The sequence below is a fragment of the Helianthus annuus genome, chromosome 2 (genome assembly GCF_002127325.2).
Source record: "Helianthus annuus cultivar XRQ/B chromosome 2, HanXRQr2.0-SUNRISE, whole genome shotgun sequence".
Taxonomy (NCBI): domain Eukaryota; kingdom Viridiplantae; phylum Streptophyta; class Magnoliopsida; order Asterales; family Asteraceae; genus Helianthus; species Helianthus annuus.
In genome coordinates this window covers 46,779,528-46,804,438 of record NC_035434.2, presented here as the reverse complement: position 1 = coordinate 46,804,438, position 24,911 = coordinate 46,779,528, and the positions used below count along the sequence as shown (strand labels likewise).

Below are 24,911 nucleotides of genomic sequence, written 5' to 3'. Positions count from 1 at the left end.
TTTTGAAGACGTTGATGTACGATCGTATGAACGTATGTTTTATCTTCTCCGTAATGGAGGTTAGGAGCTCCGGTTATGGAGTCTGCCTTTCTCGCTGTGCTGGCCGCTGTGCATAATTTGCAGGCTTACAGCTAGAGGTGCACAAACCGGTTACTTTCAATAACCGGTTAATTTGACCTTTTAACTTTAACCGGTGATTACTTTATTTGGTTATTTTTTTTAACTGGTCCGGTTGATAACTAATTTGGAGTATATACTTTTCATTGGTGTTGATAAAGGAATTTGGAAAAATATATTTGTTGGGTCTATAACTCTATACCAAATATATTTGTTCGGCCTGTGAACTTTCACGTTTGTTCTCTGTTTGAAGCACATACAGTTAGGTATCTGTGGATACCAGGGCTTGTGTGAAAAATTAGAAATATAAGGGAATGTCTACTTGGTGGGTGTGTGTTCGGATAAGGATAAGTAATGGGGTGGGTTTCCTGGTGCAAGTCTTGGTGTGCGTATAAATAAATGGCGTATATATGATAGTTTCATCACTGTTTGGGTACATTGGTAGGTGTAATGTGTGTATTTTTTTCTTCTATGGGTTGAATTAGTTGCTTCAGTTCGGATGACCCACATAGTCAATGTGTGCAGGTTATTCAATCTCACAAGCCCCCATTTAATTTAATCCTATGTGTTTATGTTATGGTACTTTTTTTTTTGTTGGTAATGTTTGCCAAACATGAATGGTTATCCACTTATAAGAAATCATATAAAAAAATTCTTTTGTATATATAATTTTTTTTAACACAACCCATAACCCGTGAAGCTCACGGGTACATAACCTAGTTTTAATATAAAGGTAATTATAAGATTTTAAGAAATACAACTTTTACAACACTTCTTTAAAACATATTGTTAGACTTTTAAACCAACTATCTTCATGATTTTTAAACGGTCATAAATTTTTCATACGTTGATATTTTCTAATTATACTATAAGAAGAGCATTTTATTCTTTTTAGTTTGAGTTTGATATTGTTATAGTTTATTTTTTAACTAAAAAGTAATATGTTACGTGATTAACTACAAAAAATGTTAGCAAGTAGGGCGACCTTATTAGTGGCGACCAGAAAATATCGCAGCTAAAGACCTTAAATAATTGGGCACTACTTCTCCCCCATCTGCCATTCTTTCTCCCTCCCAAACTCAGATTTATCTCTTTCTCCCCCAAAATTCACTTACCATTTCAAACCCTAACTTCACACCAACAGAAGTTGCAACAATCCCTAGCACTCCTTCCTCAACCCACAACCTGAAAACCCACATTCAGCCGACCACCTGTAACCCTCCCAACCACCGGAGCACATAATAAATTGTGTCGTGTAAAGCTTAATTAATCCTTCCATCGTCACCACCGGAGCACCACCGTCAATACAACTTCTCACCACCGGAGAAACCACCTAGTTACGGGATTTCTTCTCTTTGGTTTCTTGCAAAATTTGACTTATTTCTTCTCTAATCTGCGTGTTTTTGTGTGCGTGTGGATAGGGTTAACGTTTTTCTCCGAGAAACCACCTAGATTAGAGAATCTTCCGGTGTGACTTTGCGTTTTTGTGGTGGAGAATTTTCCGGCGTGACTTGTACTGAATAATTTCCTGCGAAATTTGTTGTTGCTGACCCGTGGGTTCGACATCACTTGACCTGTGGTATGCCAAATCTTTCTAATTTATTTACATTATTTCATATGTTCAGATTTAGGGTTTTTAATGATTTGTGATATATGTAAAATGTGTTTATTTTTTTTCATATTATATGTTAGTTATCGATCTGCTAGAGTATATGTAGTGTAATTTTTCCATGATTTTGCATATCTCAGGAACATGGTTTTGGTTTAACTCTTGAATTTGGGGTTCTGTCTGCACAATTTAGCCTTAAGTTGAACTAAGGGACCTACGAAATTGCTTATGTAGAGTTTTTCATTTAACACATGGGTCTTTATTTGTTAGCTTTTGAATGGTTTGCTAATGGTATGGGGTAACTTTTTTGTTTTGATACCGGTTAGGGAGATGCTCCTAAGATAGGAAATTCTTGAATGTGGTAATGGGAGATGCTCCTAAGATAGGTAATTCCTTACTTGAGAGTCCACAAGTAAGAAAGATAACATTTACCGGTTTGACAGCTGTTGGAAAGAAATTGATGGCTGGTGCAGCCGAGACTGTTAAAAAGGTAATTGTATTAGCACTTCTTACAAACGTCGTTGCAATTCTTAATCTTTTGTAAATGTTGATTTCTTTAGGTATCTCTAGAACTTGGTGGTAATGCACCTTGCATGGTCTTCGATGATGCTGATCTGGAAGTGGCACTGAAAGGGAGTGTAAGTTCACTTTTCAATTATTATATCGCATATATGATGTCAGAACGTTGTATTAAAAGTGTTTGTTATGCCTTTTCTTTTGCTTTATTGGTAACTTGTATAGTCCAAGGTGTTGAAAATATTTCAATCAAACAGTAAATTAATATTAACTTTATAAATTACCGAGTTATCAGCCAAACCGGTTTGTTTCAACTTCAGCAAACTGATTAAAGAAAGGTAGAAGGCGACTGTCCTGTTATCGGACGAATCTAAAGCACACGCAAAATTAAGACCAACCTGGCGATTGAGAACGAAGATCCTTGAACGAAAATCCTTGAACTGCACGGATGACTCCTGTCCTTAAAGGATTTTACGCGCTCGTATTGATGTGAGCTGTAGCGTAAACTCCCAGGATTTAATGCAGAACTAATCTGGTATTCCAACAGCAATGGAAACCAGAAAACGCAGAAGCTGGAGAGGAAACTGGAGCACACAGGTGGGAAGAGGCTGCGAAATTGCAAGTGTATGAATGGGTAGCAGGAGGCTTTTATTTATAGGTTGTGATCATACCAGAGAATGAGAAAAACGGGGATTGAGATAACCATTTAGAACCAATTCGGTTGCCCCACTGTTTCGAATTCACCTCTATCTCCTTATCTCATTCGGTCCACAGATCTGACCCACCTGAACCGGACCTTAGCTAAGTGCAAAGTGCACCTCAAACGCGCCCATTCGCGAGCTCGCGGCTCGGCTCGGCGCGCGTGTGGGCTTCATCCACTTCTCAACCCATTTAACACTTTGGAGGCCCATAAGAAGTAATCCCTTATAAACCACTCAAAGTTCACTCCCTCCACCAATGTGGGATGGAGGAAACATACCAACTTGTATGTTTACCTTCAATATTTCCAACACAAGGCGTATCCTAATACATCTGCCTTGAATGCACTTACCAAACATGCAAATACCAAAACTACCCTCCATTAGGTAAACTTGGCCCATCCATTTTTTTTATTATTTTTTCAGTGTGTGAAATATTGTTTAATACATGGAGCAAAAGTTCTTGTGGGTGATAAGAGGCATAGCCTCGGGTTTTCTTTTTATGAGCGTTGATGTCAAGAATGAGATGCTCATAGCAAGGTAATCTTAAGCTTTTTTAAGGGTTTTATTGGTTTAAGGATTGGTATCATGTTAGTTAATACAGTTTATTACTAAGGTTACTTTATTTTTTTTGTTAGAATTATAAGCAGCAGAACTATGAGGTTGATTACTGAACGTACAGCAACTGAACCATCCAATAATGAATACGTGGATGCAGACCTTCGAGGTATTCATCCTCTAAGAAATAGTACTGCACATGAGAGCTCATTATTTATTGCTTTACTTTTCATACTTGTTGGTATGAAAATTAACAACCTTTAGTGGCGACATCTTTAGCGGCGATCAATGTCTTTTAGCGACGGACCATAAGCGGCGACCTTTTAGCGGCGACTTGTCGTCGCTAAAGCCTTTAGCGGCGACATGTGAGACTTTTAGCGATGACAAAAGTCGCCGCTAATGCTCCGTTTTCCTGTAGTGAGTGTCTGTGTTTCCGGTTGTATAGTGTATTCGTACGAGTACGGACACCCTTCTAATGTGTGTACACACTAAACTTTAAGACACACGGTGTGGAGGGGCTTGAAGATGGGGCATCATGCGACACGGGGACCACACGTCAGAATGTGGTATGGTGCTAAAACGGACGGTGTGGGAGTGGCGTTTTTTTAATATATATATATATATATATATATATATATAGGGGAGGGTTTAAATGAGAACACCTATCTTTTGTGAGAACAATGAGAACAATTCTCAGCCAATCAATTCCTTTCCCTTTCATTTAAATTATAAGGGTAAATTGGTAATTGTAAATGTAGTTTCTAGAAACAAGCTTTTCTTTTTTACTCTTGTTAGCAACAACAGTGTGGTATACGTCTCCGATTCCAGCTCACCATGATGATCACTGTGAGGTGATCGTGAAAGAAGGCCACAATGTAATGGTGGTTGAGTCAAATAAGAAGCTGAAGACCCAACGTACGTGCTGATTTCACACTCGATGTCGTTCGTTTCTGGCTTGATTTGAAACACGACACTTTTAATGAGAAAAAGAACCGACAAAGATGATTTCCAGGTCCAAGATAAACTATAGCTCAAGGAATCGATAAGGTGACGAAGGTCGCCAAAGACGTTTGGATTCAAATTTTGCTACAGATGCAGGGGAGCTATTTCACATCTAACCCATCAAGGTTTGGATTAAAATTTTGCTATAGGTGCAGGGTTATTTCTTGTTTTCTTCTAATTCATATCAATTAGCAACTAGTGTAGGTGGTAATGCTCACAAGCCAAATCAAATAGTGTTATGTTTAAGATACTTTTTTTATTTTCTCTATCAATCTGTTTTATCAATCTGTTTTAGATGTTATGTACACAATCACCAGGTTCCTTTCTATCCATGTATTCTTTTTAATAAAATGCCATAGCTTTTCAATTGTATTCAGATAATCATTCTAATTTTTTTTTTCTGTCATAACTGCCATGTTCAAGTTACACATTCGTAATTTAAGATTCAAGTTACACATTTGTAATAGCTTGCTAAATTACACATGTGTTAATAACATAATAATAAGAGTTTGGATTACTTGTTGACTTACATACACCTAAATTATCCACTATATCATATGCTACTAATTGCTCTTTAATAAGAATCTTTGTTACTATTATGATTTACACATATGTAAACCTTGATATATATAACTAATATGATTTACACATATGTAAACCTCTATATCTATGCTTATTATTCTTAAATATTAGGGTTTACACATGTGTAAACCTTGATATCTATGCTTATTTTTTTAATGTTTTGATTTACATATGTATAAACATCTATATATGTGCTTAATATATTTTTAATATCAAGATTTACACATGTGTAAACATTGATAACTATGCTTATTTTTTAACTATTATGATTTACACATGTGTAAACCTTGATATCTATGCTTATTTTTTTAATATTTTGATTTATACATGTGTAAACATCTATATATGTGCTTAATATATTTTTAATATCAAGATTTACACATGCGTAAACATTGATAACTATGCTTATTTTTTTAACTATTACAATTTACACATGTGTAAATTACCTTGATATCTATGCTTATTTTTTTAATGTTTTGATTTACATATGTGTAGACTACTATTAGTACATTAATAAATTGACAAGAAAAAAAAGACATTTGACATTGATTTGCTCTATAGACTTTCTTTTATTTAGATAAGTAATGTACAAATATACCTACATCATCTACTAGTATTTACTGTCATCTTCTTCACCTAAAATTCCATTTATACTCTGCTCGCACTCATGAAAAAAATTACGCCGACTGTCGGAAATAAGAGTCCATTTACCTCATTTTTACCTTTTTATCGTTCACTACTCTAGTCTAATCATGATATCACGGGGGCGATGTCTAATTTTCAACAACCCACCCCCCCTCCCAATTTGGATGGTTGTTGGCCTGCCCTTGGTTTACAAATGTATAAACCATGATATCATGGCATTTTGAAATTTTTACAAAGATTAATGCTAAAGTTGGGATATGATTCATCCACTTTATCATCAACATGAGACTTTTTTATGGTCCTCGTGTTTGCTCATCACAATTTCATAATCAAGATTTATATATATAGTATTGTACAGCTCCACCAAAAAAATATCAGCATATTTCCTAGAAACAGAGAAAAAGCTTTCTTTAATGTTTTTTCATACTTTATCTTCTCCATTAGAAGTTGATAATGCATTCTATCAAGTTTTCATAGACGAACATGTTGAAATAATTACAATTCTTCTATAAAATATTATAATTCATACAACATAACAATTAATTATGCTACTTTTCTTATCTAGTTCTGGACTTCAGTACATATGGTTAAATCGGCCAATACCTTGTTCTTGTATTTACAGACTAGCCTCGTTAAGTGCACTCGAAACCTTCTGGTGTCGATTTCATTAATAGATATCCCTGATGATTCTAATCGCCTTAGGCCGCACGAACAAAAATTTAATTGTTATTCGAGGGTAGAAAATTATGAACATGTAAATCATTGTGTACCATTGTTGTTTCTTCTTGCTTCTTCCTCAACAAGCTTCGTTTAGTGTTCATTCTTCCGTTTTCTTTATCATAGCCTTCGATTCTTCTGATTTAGTATTGGAATTGGAGATTTGATTTAGTGGGGGAAAGGGACAAGGTTTCTGGGTGCGTAGTTTTGTGTGATCAGGTTTTCAAAGCATGATACATGGGTTTTTACAATGATGCCCCTTTTAGTTATGTTAATTTGTTTTAATTACCCACTTTAAATTTATTCCCCACTTTAATTTTAGCCCTTGATTGAAATTGATCAATGGATTAAAATGGTTCTTACAGTTCTCACAAAAAAACATGTTCTCAAGATAACCCTCCCCAATATATATAGATATATATATGGAGAGGATCATGAGAAAACTACATATAAGTGATAAAACTAGAAAACTAACTAAAAAAACTAAAAAAAAGCTAAAAAAACATACCAATTTTTTTTTTTACAATTTTTTAACAAAAAATCGCTACTTTTTATACATAAAAAAATTTCAAAAATTTTTTTTTTTGTTGTATTGCACATGTGCAATATATGTAATTATATGTGTACTACATATGTACTACACATGTGCACTATATCCGTAATAGTGCACATGTGCAATACAACAAAAAAAATTATTTTTTTTATTGAAATTTTTTTCCAGGTATAAAAACCTGCGATTTTTTTATAGAAATTAAAAAAAATTGGTATGTTTTTTGGGCTTTTTTAGTTAGTTTTTTGGTTTTCTCATTTAAATTAGTTTTCTCATGATCCATCCCCTATATATATAAGGATACTGTAAAAAGGGCCTAAAGTGTGAGAAGTGTATTATAACACTATATATAATACTATATAACACCATATAAACACCGTATAACAATATGTAACACCATATAATACCATATAACACTATATAACACTATATAACATTATATAACAAATATAACACTATACATCTATCATAGACATGCTATCAGACAAACTATAGTGTTATATTTGTTATATAATGATATATATATATATATAGTGTTACATAGTGTTATATGATATTATATGGTGTTACATATTGTTATACGGTTTTTATATGGTGTTATATAGTATTATATATAGTGCTATAATACACTTCTCACACTTTGAGCACTTTTTACAGGATCCTCTACCCATTTATATATATATATATATATATATATATATATATATATATATATATATATATATATATATATATATATATATATATATATATGTGACCGCTAAAATGAAAACCACCTCCAGTTGTAAGAACCGCGAGAACCAGTTCCTAACCATTAGATCAACAAGATGGATGGATGAGATTAAAAGTAACTAAAATGAATATTAAATACATTTTGTCTTATTTTGTCTTTAATATTTGTTAGGATCTGGGGCCGTCATGATAGTGTTTGTTTGCATAAAACGATTAATCAGAACATATGAAATGATATAAGTGCAGCGGAAATGAGTAGCAAACTTTGTAAACACAATCAAAGGAAAGTATAGATTGATAAACAATTGCTTTTCATTGAGTCGAAAGATTTACATAAAAGCAAAAGATTACAATGGAAGCTTACAATCTAAACTCCCCCTCAGCCTGATACAACAGAGTTGGTTGCACAAGATAAAAGGATGAATTGAGGAGAACTCACTCAAAACAATCAAATATAACAGTACAGAATACTGTCATATTTATAGGCAAACCAAACTACTGATGAACTTTAGCTGACGTCACCATGATAGTGACATCTAACGACCTAACAAACTATAAACACTGTTCTATACAAACTACTGACATGTAGCATCTGATAAGTAATAAAATGTAAAGCTAAGGAAAACTACTGCTTCACGTTCCACTGTTGTAGCCTGAGCACAGATGTTGAATCTTCAGTGCATTCTTCAAAGGTGATCAGTCTTTGAGAGAGCAGTGCTTGAGTCTTCAGCAATACTTAGGAAACAGCAGTAGATAGAGCATCAGTGTTTGTCTTCAGCAGTCGTTAGATAATCATCAGAGTTTGGTTTATCAGTTGTTGTAGTTGAGCAGCACTTAAGATCCATCAGTTGTTAGATAACCACTGTCAAGGGGAGAGTTTAGAGTAAACTTCTGCTTATTGTGAATCCATGATTGTGATCAGGTTTTGGCTTTACATTATCTGTTCCTCTGATAGGGTTCAATCCCAACAATCTCCCCCTGGAACAGATAATGCCAAAACCTGTCTTTATTCAGGATCTTTATTCTTCATCAGAAGTTCCTTTGCTTTTCTTTTAAATTCTTTTTCAAATTCTTTGGAACTTGTATCATCCTCATCCCTGCACAGTGAGAGCTCAAGGAGATCTTGTAGATCTTCAACACTTAGGCCTAGTGCTTGATTCCTTGATATATGTCTCATTTCTCCATTGGTTCTGATCAGAGTCAATACATGGGTCTTTTGATCAGAGAGCCACTTTAGTATTTTAAAACCAAATGGGTTTCTTGGGAGAGGTTTATTTACTGATGAACTTGAAATGGTTGGCCTGGAAAAGAAGTGCAGAGCAGTATCATGAGCTTCAGACACTCGTATGAATGCTTGTTCAATAATCTTATTGGCTGCAGCTATGTCTGCTTCAACTTCTTTGTCAATCAGCTCACTGTTTGTGACACCTGCTGATGACTTTTGGCTTACTACTTTGACCTTTTTGGCAAGTGCTTGTAGTTTTGCCAATCTTTCTTTATCCGAAGCTATTTTCTTCATAGCTTCTTCTATCTGTTCAACTTCTTTGTTCTTTTCTACTCCAGCAGATAGCATTTCTTTTTTTTCTTTTCTCAATTTTGTGACAAAATCTTCTGCTGTGCTGATCTGTGTTTCAAAAATTTTGACTTGCTCCTGCAGCTTTTTGTAGTCAGACTTTTTGGGAGGGTTAGAGGCTTTCAACCTCTGCTTCTCAAGCCTTTCATAAGCTTCATCAATTTGCTGCTTTGACCATTTTGCTATGGCCTCCGCAGTACCCACCTTTCCATCCACCAACTCCTGCTTCTTCCTTTTATGCTCGGAAATAAGATCAGCTATGAATTTGTTGTATTTATTCCAATTTGGAGCTGTCTTTTTCTTCCGTGGATCAAGTGTAATCTTTTCAATTCTGTCAGCTTCAAGCTTCAATGCAATGAATGGCCAGTCTTTGAACTTTGTTTCTTCAGCAGAATAGAACTTTTCTTTCATTATGTATGCAAGATATTCCTTTCTTAATTAATTTCGTTGTTCTGCTTCAGGAAATAAGCTTGACACCTCTTTGTTCAATTCACTTGCATATTCTGCTATTTGTTTGACCTTGTTTGGCAGAAATTCCCTTCTTTCCAGAATGGCTTCATCGCCTTGATCCTTGCATTCAACTTTGGCTCTTATCCTTGCTTGTCTTGCTTTTGTTTCAAGATATTCATTCATGTTTTCTGGAATTATGAAACCTATGAGAGAATGAAATTTCCTTTTTGTAGGATCATCTATGGTGTAAAACTGCTTCATCTCATTTTTCACAGCTTCTAATTCCAATGGATACTTAGCCGCAACAGGATCATACTTTTCATCAGTAGCCTGTGCTGTTTCTCTTTTTCTTTTGAGAAGCTTTGTAGGTTGTGGTGTTGGAGTGATGAGATTAGTGGTGGATTTTTGACCAACAGTGGTTGAAACAACTGATGTTTCATCCATTGTTGTCATTACAACTGCTGATATGTCAGCAGATGTCTTCTGCTTTTGAGCAGGGGATGGTGGTGATGGTGGTGGTGAATCATCATCAGGAATGAGAACCCTTCTCCTTTTTAATGTAGGAGAGGCTGATGATGTTTTGGGTGGATCAGTGGTTTGAGATTTGATGGCAGTGGTTTGTGATTGTGATTGACTAACAGTGGTTGAAACAACTGGTGTTTCAATCACTGTTGTCATTACAGCAGATGTTGTAACATCTGCTGTCTTCTGCTTTATGGCAGGAGGCAATGGTGGTATGATTTTAGATGATGATGGTTTGGTGGTTTTTGGTTTTGATGGGGGTATTTGTGCTGTGGACACAGGTGGTGGTGGTGGAACAGTAGTGGTGGTAGTGTGTGTTGATGAGATGGCAGCTGTTGGCTACTGACAGCAGTTTTTGTAACTGCTGTTGTATCAGCTGTTTGAGTTGAAGGTTTTGAAGTTTTTGGTTTCTCTGGTTCAATGTACAACCCATCTTTTATACCTTTCTTTTTCAGCTTGAATTTCTCCCCCTTTTTGGCATTATCTGCCAGGGGTGTATCCATGAATAAGATGGTAGATGGACCTTTTCACTTTGAGCATTCTGTTGTATGCTAGCCTTTATAGCTTTGATATCTGCTTGAGTGTCTTTGAACCGAGATTCTACCATGTTGGTCAGCATTTGTACTTGATTAGCATGCTTTTTAGCAGCCATTTGTTGCTGTTGTTCAAGCATGGGCTGGAAGATATTCCAAAGCTCATTTGCAGCAAATGCTTGTGGAGCAGGTGCTTGAGCAGGAGGAACAGTTGATTGGGCTTTTTGAGCATCTAACAGCTGCTGCACCATATCTTTTATCTCGGCAACAGAAGATTCCAGATTTTCAACTCTGGCCGTCAATTCATTGTATTTTGAATCATCACCTGAATTAACAGGATCATCTGAATCCCCACCAGCAGTGGTTGTATCAATGTGTGACTTAGGAGCTGTGGCCCAAAAGTCATCCATTGATGCCCCTTTTTCTTGGTACTGGGGACTTCTTTCTTCAGCACTCGATAATCCTTTGATGTTACCAGCAGTTAAAGATAACTTACTGGTGGTTACCGATGTTACCATGGAAGAAATTGCCTTCAAGGGAGTCTTAGTAATGTAACAACTGTCCAACTGAAGATCTGTTGATCCATCAGTTGTAGTTACTGCTCCACTTGAACTACCACCGAGAGTTACTTGTAACTCAGGGGGTGTAACCTCCTCAGCTGTTGCTGGGTTAGCAGAGGCATGAGCATCAGAACCAGTCACTTGTGGAGGTATGCTCTCAGTAATAGGTGACAGAGAGGAACTGGTTTGTGTCTGTGCCATATCAACTGCATGCAACAGGGGTATTATTGATTGTGGCAATATGATTGGTGAGGGTATGGGTGTTGAAAGAGACATGTCCTTGGGATCAGGATTGTGGAAGATGGATCCGAGTGGATACAGAGCTTCATAATTCGGTGTCCCTGTGCTTACAACCTGATCCTTTTGTGAGGATGCAGGAGGAGTTTTAGGCTGTGGTTGAGATCTTTCTTCCATCTGCTGTGAGGAAGTAGCAGCAGTGGTTTCTTGTGACTTTTGTGTTGTCACTGGCATTGACTCTGGGATCTCATCTTCCAGAGTTGCCTTTGGTGTGGGTTTGGTGGGTTTTCTGGAAGTTTTTCTTTTGGTCTTTTTGGTGGCAGGTGTTGGTTTCAAAGCAGTGGGTGTGCTACTTTGATCACCTGGAGCAGTGGGCTCAGAAGTGGTTGCTTGAGGATCAGTAGCAGTTTCTAAAACCTGCTCAGCCTCCTTTGTTTTTAATTTTATTGGTGCCATCATTCTTGAAAATGTTTCAATTGTCAAACAGTTTATTTTGAATGAGACACCTTGTTTGGGCAAGTCTGCATTTTTCTCAACAAATTTTTGTTCAAAATAATAGCTTAGAAATCTTGGAAAGAGCAGAAATGCTTTATTATCAACGTTCTTTACCAAATCATCAAATATTTCCTGGGAGTAGTTATAGTTTTTATCGTTTAAAATTGCATACCCCAGGCATTGGATTTTTGTTGGTATCTAATTAAAAGACGTTTTATTAGAAACACACATGAGCAGTGTGTGGAATAAAAATCTGGGTGCAGAAGGGAAGTAACCTTTTGTAGGGTATCCCTATTTGGTTGTTCTGCATAGCCCCTGTTCATGAAATCCTTTACCAATTCGTCTTTTGTAAATGAGGTTTTTCCATTTAAATCATCGAGTTTAAAGGTTTCAGAGATGGATTTTGGTGAGATGTTTACCTTCTTACCCTGTATCGAGGAGTTGATGGCGGCGATGATATCTCCTTGTTTTTCAAGGGTGGCATTTTTCCAGAACTCTCTCTGGGTATCAAGGTAGATAGGAGCGTCTGCTGTTATCAAAGTTTTGTACTTTGATGCAGAAAGGATGTCAAGGATGGAGTCGAAAGTGTGATTATCGGTAGGTTTTGTGAGAATACCTACATAGTTGTGTGGAGCTTTGTAACGAATCTCCGGTGTTTCAGCGGCCATTTGAGTGGCATCTGCTGTTGTGGAGGAAGATGATGGTTTTGATTTTGATTTCGATTTTGGTTTCGTCATTTTGGATGAAGAAGATCGAAGAAGTTTTTGGAGTTATGAGAGGGAAACTGCTATGAGAAGAGAACTTTTGGAATTCAATTCGACAGTAAAACCCTGTTTGGATTTAATCAGAGTTTTATTTAGGGAAAAAGTGATTGCTGATGTGGCAGCGGTTATTTTGATCTGAAGGCTAAAAACTGACCACGTGTCAAACATCTGATGGAATGGTAAATAATGGAAGACAGTTGTTTTGACAACTACTGATGGATCAAGTATCAGTAGTTACAACGATAATAAAATGAAACAGTGGATGTAACAGTGGATGGAACAAAGATTTTAAACATCAGTGTTTTGGAGAACAGAGGTTGACACTTTAGCAGTGGACAGACTTTAGTGAGCAGATGTTAAGGCACAACAGCACTTTAGAAACAACAGTGGTAGAAGATAAAATTGGCTCAACAACTGATAGTGCAGCAGTATTTCAACTTTTGACAAACAATGTTAGCATCTGCTTGTTCAGATGTAGAACTTGATTTTGCTTTGTGAAGGCACAGTATCTTATCTAACATCTGTTGAGCATTTGAGATGCTATTCTTAACAAAATACATTTTAGATGTAAATTATCAAGATTAAATTGTCAGCAGTTATCTACATGGAATTTTGTTCAAGGATTTGCCAAATGTCTATTATTTTAGACAATGGTTTAGCATCCCAGATAATGAAAACATTTCTACTAGAGCTGCTCATTTTGTGTCTAATTACTAGAACTAGAACATGAGTATCTCAGTAGTCTAAGTCAATTTGCAATTAATTTTTGATCTGTGAAAACCAAACTTGAGCTTAACATGACCTTGATATGTGTGTCATTTCCTTTTGATCAGTTTTAGGGATAGTAATTACACACAAAAATAAGGTAATTAGATCCAGTACCAGAGATGAACTTTTACTATAAAAAATGAGTAAAAGATCATAATGTATTTTTTTTTTTAAAAACGTCTGGTTTTTATTTTAGAGGAAAACACCTTAACAAAAATCAAAGGAAGTTTTGAAAATAATCAAAAGGATCCGACAATTTTCCAGTAAATTCATGATCATATTATTCTCAAGTTATTTTGACCATTGTTTGGGTCATTTTCTTGTCAATTGATTGTAAATTCCTTTTAAGCACCATTACTGAAGATGCTATTGTTACCAGAACAATTCCTGTATTGATGAATGCACACAGTTGCAAAATGACCACTGATGACCTGACTAGATCCTCAAGAGTGTTTTATGCTTATACTCTTTTGCTTTTGATTTCAAAAGTTTTTGAGATAGCTACACTTTGAGATTTGTTCTTTTTTCTTTTTCCCTTTTTACCCTTTTTATTCATATGTTCAAAAATACTCACTAGGAGATTATATTTTGAACATACTTTGTCCATAATCACTTGAAGCAATGTTTTGAGAGATCTGACCATATTCGATCATGTTTTATTACAGATCTCACATTACCTATGATTAGGACTGTTTTGATACCTGATTTTCTCAATGTGTTTTGGACAAAGTTGATTTGGTCTTTTTGAAGGTACTCAACATGCCTTTGAGCACATGAGAGATTTTGACTAAAGTTTTATTTCCCTCTTTTCTGTGTCTGCAGTATACTAGTGTTTTAAATGAACACAAGTTCTGCTGAACTGAGGTACATACTTTAGTGTTTATTGAAAACATCACAAATATCGAAACAACAGTTGAGATCAATTTTGAAAGCATCAAACGATCCCATAATTTATCAGATATTTTACAGATCTGAAAACTATGAGTGACATATGCATGAAAACACTTGTTGTGTGAGATTTGTGTGTCATATGACATCTTGGTTGATTTACAGAGTTTTTGAATAACCATTTTGAACATGATTCACTCGTTACTCTGTTTTTCAACTGAATACAACCAATCCTTTAGTATCAATAACTTTTGAGCTGAACTGTTATGTCAAATTGATTGTTAGATCGAATTTGACTGTCCAAGCTCTGATACCAATTGTTAGGATCTGGGGCCGTCATGAGAGTGTTTGTTTGCATAAAACAATTAATCAGAATATATGAAATGATATAAGTGCAGCGGAAATCAGTAGCAAACTTTGTAAACACAATCAAAGGAAAGTATAGATTGATAAACAATTTCTTTTCATTGAGTCGAAAGATTTACATAAAAGCAAAAGATTACAATGGAAGCTTACAATCTAAACTCCCCCTCAGCCTGATACACCAGAGTTGGTTGCACAAGATAAAAGGATGAATTGAGGAGAAGAACTCACTCAAAACAATCAAATATAACAGTACAGAATACTGTCATATTTATAGGCAAACCAAACTACTGATGAACTTCAGCTGACGTCACCATGATAGTGACATCTAACGACCTAACAAACTATAAACACTATTCTATACAAACTACTGACATGTAACATCTGATAAGTAATAAAATGTAAAGCTAAGGAAAACTACTGCTTCACGTTCCACTGTTGTAGCCTGAGCACAGATGTTGAATCTTCAGTGCATTCTTCAAAGGTGATCAGTCTTTGAGAGAGCAGTGCTTGAGTCTTCAGCAGTACTTAGGAAACAGCAGTAGATAGAGCATCAGTGTTTGTCTTCAGCAGTCGTTGGATAATCATCAGAGTTTAGTTTATCAGTTGTAGTTGAGCAGCACTTAAGATCCATCAGCTGTTAGATAACCACTGTCAAGGGGAGAGTTTAGAGTAAACTTCTGCTTATTGTGAATCCATGATTGTGATCAGGTTTTGGCTTTACATTATCTGTTCCTCTGATAGGGTTCAATCCCAACAATATTTTAATCCAAAAAGCTAGTTTAGTAAAATTACTTTTTTTGTCTTTTTGTCTTTATTATTTTTTATTACTTTTTTGTTTTATTATATTACTTTTTATTTTTTAAAAATAATTTTTTTTATTAAAATCATTTTTAAATTTAAATTTTTTTTAACAAGACAAATTTTTTTGCACGCCGAGCTTTTTTAAGCGTCGTTTATTAACGTGTCGTTTTTACGCCGGGCTTTTTCAAGCTTCGTTTTTTTAACGAGCCGTTTTTTCAAGCGTCGTTTTTTTAATGCGCCGTTTTTTGCACGTTTTTTAACACACCGTTTTTTACACTTTTTACGTTAAACTTTTTAAACTTTTTACGTTTTAAGTTTTACTGTTAAACTTTTTACGTTTTATGTTTTACGTAAAACTTTTTACGTTTTAAGTTTTACGTTAAAATTTTTACGTTTTACGTTTTACGTAAAACTTATTACGTTTTTACGTTTTACGTTAAAAGTTTTACGTTTTACGTTTTACCTAAAACTTTTTACGTTTTACGTTTTACATAAAACTTTTTACGTTTTACGTTTTTATGTTTAACGTTAAAAAGTTTACCGTTTAAATTTTTTTTTTACAAAAACTTTTTTACGCAAAAACGAACGCATCCTTAAATCGCAAACTCTAGAAGTGTCTCAGATATATTGTTATCATCATCTACTAGGGGGAAAAAAAAAAAAAAAAAAAACCAACAATATCAAAACAAAGTGTATCTCGAAGAAAAAAAGCGGGGTTTGGCTCAAATTAATTATCTGATAATCAAAAGGCTGCAAAAGTGGGGTTGCAGGTTGAAAAAACCTACCCTCCGCCGTCCTTGCCACGCCATCGTCATCTAAATCTACGTTTTTTTTCATCATCGCCACCCAATCGAACATATCAAAACCCACAGATTCAAAAGAACACAAATCAAGATACCCAACATACCAAATCAAAACAGAGATCAAACCCACCGCCACACCACCAAACCCACTGCCACACCACCACACCACCAAACCCACTGCCACACCACCACACCCACCAAAACCACCACCACTCCACCAAACCTACTAACAGACAACACCTATCATTTTGGTGTATAATTAACACTCATTATAATATGATTTAAAACCCTAGTCCCCAAACTGACTTCTGTCGATCACAGAATTAGAAAGAAAAAAAGCACAACTATAAACCAAACTTAGAGTATCAACTGATTTCGTACACAATTTCAAGGTAATCTTCATCTCACAAGCATATTTCAAACTTCAACCTCAGACATCCAAGCTAATAACACGATGCTCCCACTTCACTTCAGGATTCGCGTGATCGATCCATAATTAACAGAAACACACAAGACATTTTTATGAGTTAGATGAGTACCTTCATCAATGGCTGAACCTACCTTCATCGTAAAAGGGTGGTTGTGGGCGGCGGAGAAGGGTGGTTGTGGGCGGCGAAGAAGGGAGAGAAGGAAGGGGATGCCGATGCTTTGTATGTGTGTGTGTTTGAGCACTTGAACCTTCGATCTGTGGATGGTGGGAGTGTTTGAAGGGGGATTTTGGTTTGGGTATTTTTAGGAAAAGAGAGATACCAGGAGAGAGATCTAGAGATTGTGATATAAAGAAAGAGAAACAACTTAAATATATATCTGACTTTTTCTTTATGAGAGAAAGAATTAGATTTGACATATATACTAAATTACCAAAATAATAGTGTATATGTGGCATGGTCTGATTGGTGGAGAGTGGTTCTTATAGTTTTTACAACTGGGGGTGGTTTTTATTTTAGCGGCTCCCTATATATATATATATATATATATATATATAAGGGCCAGGATCATTTCAGAACCATAAATATTTACAGAACTTGCAGAACTCCTAATAAACAATCTTTTTATTTATAGATTTTTATGTTTAGGATAATTTTATCATTTATTATGTGTGTTTTTACGATTACATACATGTTAAGAGTAATTTTATCATTTTTTTATATGTAATTTTATAGTTACACATATGTAAACTACTTTTTTTTACATATATGTAATTAGTTATGACACATATATATAATTTTGGCAATTAAACATATGTAAACTACTTTAACATGTATGTAATAAAAGAAATACATATAATAGATGATAAAAAGATCCTAAATACAAAAACATATATATAAAATGATTGTTTATTAGGAGTTCTGAAAGTTCTGTAGTTATTTAGAGTTCTGAAATGAACTCAACCTTATATATATATATATATATATATACACATATATAGACATCAACCAATTAAAACACACTCAAAATCCATCCACCAATATTTACTTCAGAACCCAAATGTCACCCACACCGGTGGAAAACCCCAAGCCCAAACATAGACGTCAAGGACAACACCGTTCCCGGGGTGGTGTGTACAGCTTGATGTAGCACAAACGCTAAAAAACCACGCCCATGTGTAACATTATTTTAGTTTTTTTTTATATGAGGAATTCAATTCTACTGTTACCATACTAAAAGAAGGGAAAATAGCCAAAATGGCCTTGACCCGGTCAACTTTTCCAATATAGCCAATCCAGACGTCTTGTGGAGACGTCTCCACACACCCGTAACGTCTTAAGACGTTTCATCATGAACAACTTTGGTCTCTGTGAGTGTGGGGCCCTGGCACTGAACACATCTGCTTTTGTCAGATCACTCACTCACTACCTTTAGATCCAAATGGGGATCTCATGTCACCACGACACGTTTCATGGTTACTAGTAACATTTGTATGTATGGGGGTATGTTTGGACAACCTACATAGTGGAGGGGGGTTTTGGAACTATTGCCTCACTCACATCACATGGGTGCACAAGAGGTATACTAATTTGGATGCACGTGATCCGACAAAAAGTAACCAGAAAAGCAAATTCCCAATGCTTTAATTTGCAACCACCTCTTTATGAAGCTCTCTCCCCAACTATTCCTCTTTCTTCTTCACCGAGCACCACCACCACCTTCACCGAGCACCACCACCACCACCACCCTCACCAAGCACCACCACCCTTCACCGAGCACCTCAACCCTCCACCACCACCGTAAACCACCACGGCACGGTCACATACCAACCAACCACCACCATCACCTACCAACAATCGTCACTCTCCGCCCACCATAACCACCACCCACCACAAAAACCGGCACTAACCTGATGAAGAAACAATGTGGTGGTGATGTTAGTCGCCGTAGAAGAAGAGGTGTCGTCGGAGAGGAGTTGCAGGTTAACGGAGGTGGTGGAGGGGTTGGACGACGAAGGTGATGGTGGCCGGAGGACTCGTCGGAGAAGATGAAGGAATTACAGTTGTGTCAGAAAGTGTCGGAAAATGAATGTGAAAGCTAGTTGCAGGTTCCGATGAATGAACGTGAAAAGCTTTTGGAGCCAAGCTAACGTCTCGCGCCATCTTCGAAACATCTCAGCTGAGAGGCTTGAGGTCGGCTGAACCCGTGGGTAACGTCTCAAGCCACCTTCAGACGTCTCGGCTAAGACGTTTTAAGAGATGTCACTAGGTTGTCGGAAACGTGGAGCCATTTAATTGGTGAATGCTTAAGACGTTACGAGTGTGTGGAGACGTCTCTACAAGACGTGTGGATTGGCTATATTGGAAAAGTTGACCGGGTCAAGGCCATTTTGGCTATTACCCCTTAAAAGAACTATCACCAACTTGTAATCATCGCAGATATATATCGATTTTATCCGCAAATATATTTATAGATTTGTTTTGTGAAATTTCTTTGCGAACGTACTAGCTACCAATCTACCATTTCTAATGCAATAAGGACAAAAAACACACATATTATATATTTCCAAAATATTTTATTCTGAGTTGGACTTTTAGTCTAGAGTTTCCCATATTCAACGAAATAGGAAAACTAACAGAATGACCAAAATTTCCCACTCCGCTCACCCTGAATCGATAGGTTATTTGTGGAAATTTTTGGGGCCTTACAAATAAGACGCTAATGGCAACCATAAACTTATAAAGAGGGTGTTTGGGGTTCCTTATTTTGAGGGTAAAAGGACTTTTGAAGGGCAAAAGTCCTTTTGAAAGTGTTTGGCTTTTCTTCTTATGTGAGAGGGATTTGCCAAAAGTCAGGAATTCCCGACTTATTTTGGCCAAAAGAACTTTTCAAAAGTTGAAAATAAGCTAAGCCAAACATGCCCAAAGTGTTCGGAGTGTTTGAGGCGGAGCTTGTAGAGGATTCACTGGGATGAATCGAAGGATTGTAGAGGATTCAATGAGAATGAAGGGGTGAAATCAAGAAAGCGTGAAGGAAGGGGAATTATGAGGGAAAGGAAAGGAAAAGATGTGATTATATTTCGTGTTCCCGAGTTTAATGAAAAGAAAAGGAAACGAAACGAAAGGAAAGGAAATTAAACATTTTATGTGTTCCCGAGTTTGGAGTAAAAGAAAAGAAAGTTACAATTTTACGATTATACCCTTTTAACATAAATTATCTCCACCTTATGTAAACACACTTCAAATTATAAGTAACAGCCATATGATAATTCTCGTACAGCTAGTGACTAGCTATGGGCAAAGGTAGTTACGGCTATACATGGTGACACAGGGAGGAATAATCTTGTTCCCTCTAGGAGAGCGGCATCGGGGGTTTGGGAAAATGTAGGATCAATAAACAAAGAGTTGTTGAAGGTTAATATGGATCTTAACTGTCACACCCCGAAATTATCAGAGCATTGGCGTGACGGGACTGGTATCTTCATTGCACAGCGGAAGCAAAATAATTTAAGTCTTTCTAGAAATTGAACGCCCACTAAGTACTCGATTCTTCAATGGTTCTCCTATTCCAATCGTGCCTTGTCTCAGAAATGCAACCTGAGAAAGAAACATGCGAAAAAGTCAACATAAAGTTGAGCGAGTTCATAGTTTGTTCGTAAAAGATTTGAGATAAATCTTTTGAGTTCTGAAAGGTTTGAAATAAATCTTTGGTATTGTGAAAGATTTGAAATAAATCTTTGAATAACCGGTTTTTGAAATAGTATTGAGAAAATGAATTTAAAAATCATTTTCTTGCCAAGTTATATGGAAATGTTGTGTTTGTAACACGTTATGTTCATAAAACCATGTATTTGTAAAGCCTTGTATTTGTATAAAACATGGTAGTTAATTTGTATGAACAAGAAGTTTCCGTAAGTATAAAATCCCTGGTATGTAGCAAATAAGGAAAAAGAGATCACCAATGGTTTGCAAGGCCATTGATATGTGTGAAGTGCAAGTAGGAAGACTCAAACCTAGCGGATTTATGCGTCGGGCACAAAGTCACCCCGAGGTCCGTTCTGTTTGGCATGGGGCTGGGCTCGCTACACCCAGATAGATCTACCGCTCCTGTCCCTCGGTCCTACCATGAGGATTAATGGCCTCAAGTTTCCGCCTACCCACTCACATGATCTAAGTATTAAACCTCCTTACGCTAACCATACCATGTATAAAGTACTCGTAATTACTGTAACATATATTCCACCCCAGCCACCCTGGCTGAACCTCCCCAGCCACCCTGACTGAGCCTTCCCAGCCACCCTGGCTGAACCTCCCCAGCCACCCTGGCTGAACCTACCCAGCCACCCTGACTGACTCCCAAGTTACGAAAAATCATTCACATTTCGAAAATACGCATTTGTTTTGTAAAAACCGGTATGTTTAGTATAAACCTTTCGTAAATCATTTGAGTTCCTCGAAATCCATTCGTGATATGATTTAGAAATACGAGTTTTGCGTTTGTTCAAAACTTTGTATGTTCTTGCAAAACTTTGTCTAAAAATATACAGTCTTTGTTTGTCGAAAACTTTGTATGTCTTGAAAAACGTGCATGTCTTTCCTGTGACAACTCGCATTTTAGAGCCTTTTGTCGTACTCAGATGTAATCTATACGAACTTTATGTGACTAGTTAATGTATTAATTTATATTGGACGTTTATGAGTGTTTATACGTGATATGTGAAACTTGTTAAATATAAGACTCGTATTCCTTGTATCTGGGCCGAATATGCTTGGGCCGCTTACATCACAAGTACGGTCAGCATACACATGTTCACGTTTGGGTCGGGTATTATCGTTACACATGTTATCTCAGGGCCGAGCGCACAAGCACAAGCCCGAGTACACAAGCCCAAACACCCTTGTTGTTTATACTTTGGTTGGAAGCCCATTGAGAGCCCATTAGGGAGCCCGATACACCCCCCTTATGCGTATACATTCTTATCTAGGGTTGGAATCCTCATAATTTCGCAAACTAAAACAAACTCTAAATCCTCTTTACCCTCATACGCACGGCTGGTTTTCTCATCACCCTTGGGGTTTTGTCTTGTCACTCGAAGTCTGTTGATCTTGGCACCTCGGGTTTACCCCAAACACGGTTAGTACCATGTTATAATGTTTATAGTTCGAGTTTGGTTAGTTGTTTGGTTGCATGGTTTGATTGTGAATAGCAAGATAATAACCAATAGTTTTAAACGCATGAATAATAGGATTTGATTTAATGTATTGATGTTATGTTTTGTATATATGAATGCAATCTTGATAAAACTGACATCAGCCCATGTGAGCACTTCAGTAATACATATCAGATTATTGATTACACATTGTCAAATCATTAAATCGGCCCAATTAGAATGAACCGATATTTAATGTGGTCGGCTCATTATATCTAGTGGCCATGTGCTGCATGTGACAATTTTTGAGTGGATTGCATAATGCCGCTAGGTTAATAACTCCGTGATATAAACTGATTACTCGATGTCAAGGAGCCGTTAGGCTAGTTAACCTGAATTATGCATTGTATGTTAAAACATGATTTAATGAGATAAATATGTGGTAGATTGATGAGGATGCAGATTGTCATGTTATTGTATATTTGTTAAAGCATGATGTATATTGTGAATAAGATTCATGGATGATTAACAAAGTATGCGACTACGGCTTAGGGTTTTGACGTTTAGAAGTTGTAAGCGGGTCATACGAACAAGTAAGTCATGTATTCCGTGATAGATAACACGTGATAATATAACTGGTGTTAGTTAAATGTTGATATAATTGTTTATATGATAAGGGTGATGACATAGGGTAATATATAAACTGTATAGTTTAAGGGGTAGTAATTGAAGGAAATAACTTCATGAAATTGCAGATGTATTACACTCTTTAATTGGGCTTGCATGCTAATCGTATGGGTATACATGTTTATTGGGCTTTACAGGCTAAACGGGCTTTACATATTTTGATCATTTGTGTTACATTAGCGAAGGGTTTATACATAGATTTAGATTGGGGCCGCACATATGAATGTGGGTTGTGTCTTTTGAATGGACCTTGTTTATGGGAATGAGGTGTGACATGTTAACCGTTATGACTTTTACAATATGTGTGCTACTTGTACTTTATCTGTGTCGTATGTGATTTCTATGCGTACGAAGACTGATTGTCGTATGATAATCGCATTAGGATTGGTTGATTGAGTTGGATCATACGTAACTAATCCTACCGAGCACTCTAAGGTGAGTTCACTGCACTTTTCTAAGCATGCGTCCCGGTGGTTTGGGACATCTGGTAAACGTTTCTAAAGGGAATACTGGGTAAACTGTTTATTTGGGATGTTGGTTATTGAACACAGTATAAATCATGTAAGACCCCATACATCTACCGTGTTGCTGAAGAAGCAACGAGGTATTTAGTTGATAGCGCTATTAGGTTTGGCACCCTCACACCGGGCCGAAAGGACGGGCGTGAACTAATTACCTTGACATCATGACCAATGCCTAGTTGGAGGCATTGGGGTTGGGCATTCTCATCGTGTACATATAAGACCCCTTACATCTATTCAAGGTTGTTTGATACCTTGACCTCATGACCAATGCCTAAATGGAGGCATTGGGGTTGGGCATTCACATCTAGTCGCCACATACGGTAATCGAGTAATAACAACATCAAAACAAAACGTTGAACTGTCTTAAACATACATCTGGTAACTAAATACGTTAACAAAACTTTGAACTTACCAGCGTCGTCTGACACACTTGTCTGCATGCTTGCAGGTCGTTAGAATTCGTGACATGGACTTGCTATCTGGGAGTGCTGGGGTGGTCATGGATCAAGGTTCTTGGATTAACATATAGTTGATACATTGCTTTTGAACATTTATTATGAAACAGTTGTTAAACGATTTATTATATGCTTCCGCTACACAACTCTTTGAAATAATCTTATGATTGACATTTACTATTGGTAATTAATGACATGTTTTGTTTAAATACTATACGTGGTTCAATGTGATTGGTGGCTCGAACTCTGATGCGTTACACATCCCGCGGGGTTCCCGCATGTGGTATTTTGGGGGTGTGACAGTTTGGTATCAGAGCCACTGGTTATAGAGAACTTGGTTTTAAAACGTTTTTATAAAACCAGACTATAACCGAACAGTTTTGACAACAAAGAATATGACCATGACACTCAGCTCCAGATTGCAAGGTTCGTCTCTCGTATACTCATTGTACTACGTAACTAGTGGACACTTACATATGGTATTGCATGCTGGTGCACGTTAAACACGATAGTATGAACTTACGTATCCCTTGCACATGTTATATGACTGATAGGGTGGTATTTCCCTAAACATTCGTGACTTATGTTATGTAATGCTCCTTGTTTGCTATTTGAGTTTGGGGGAAACATTCGACATGAGTTAGGAGGAACTGAGATGAGCATGCAAATCACAATATTATTGTGGGTGCACACATAATAATAATGTGGGGTGCATGCGAGTCCCAGTGAGGCTTAGCAAGTGAAGAAGGGGTTCCGCTCTGTTAATTGATGTTATGTTAGAACTCAGCAGTCTATAGGAGTCATAGTAGTGATTGTCTCCTACCTGAATATGATCTTTTCACTCCTTTCTGAATCCTTACGGATCTCGATACTAATGAGTATCACCTGATCACGCATCCGAACGCCTAGCGAATTGTGTAGAATGTTAGGTGCTAGTACGAACGTCCCTGAGTTGGATGGCTCAGCGTCAAATGATTAGACTATACTTTTCTCACTTATCTTTGTTTGTTGGAACTTAGCATGTTAACGCCTTAGATCCCGAAGTGCGATCACTTCTGCAGCACTCTCACGACATACCGTCCATTACTCAGTCAACTTGCAAGAACGATGGACAAGAGGGTAAACGTAGTACCTTACCGACTTCAGCATTTGAACGACCCTAGTTACCGGCATCGAGCAAC

The 24,911-nt window shown here is 36.7% G+C and overlaps 1 long non-coding RNA gene across 2 annotated transcripts; it reads left to right on the top strand.

The window, feature by feature from the left end:
* Positions 1-1,142: 1,142 nt before the first annotated feature.
* On the top strand, positions 1,143-23,944 carry LOC110920397. Of its 2 annotated transcripts, XR_002581681.2 has the most exons (6): positions 1,147-1,453; positions 1,539-1,696; positions 2,053-2,216; positions 2,287-2,364; positions 23,134-23,186; positions 23,724-23,944. It is a non-coding gene; the product is annotated as an uncharacterized LOC110920397 (long non-coding RNA). The 2 variants fall into 2 exon arrangements; XR_002581680.2 differs by lacking the exons at positions 23,134-23,186; positions 23,724-23,944 and adding an exon at positions 3,579-5,041 and having other exon boundaries at positions 1,143-1,453; positions 2,287-3,480.
* The last annotated feature ends 967 nt before the right edge of the window (positions 23,945-24,911 follow it).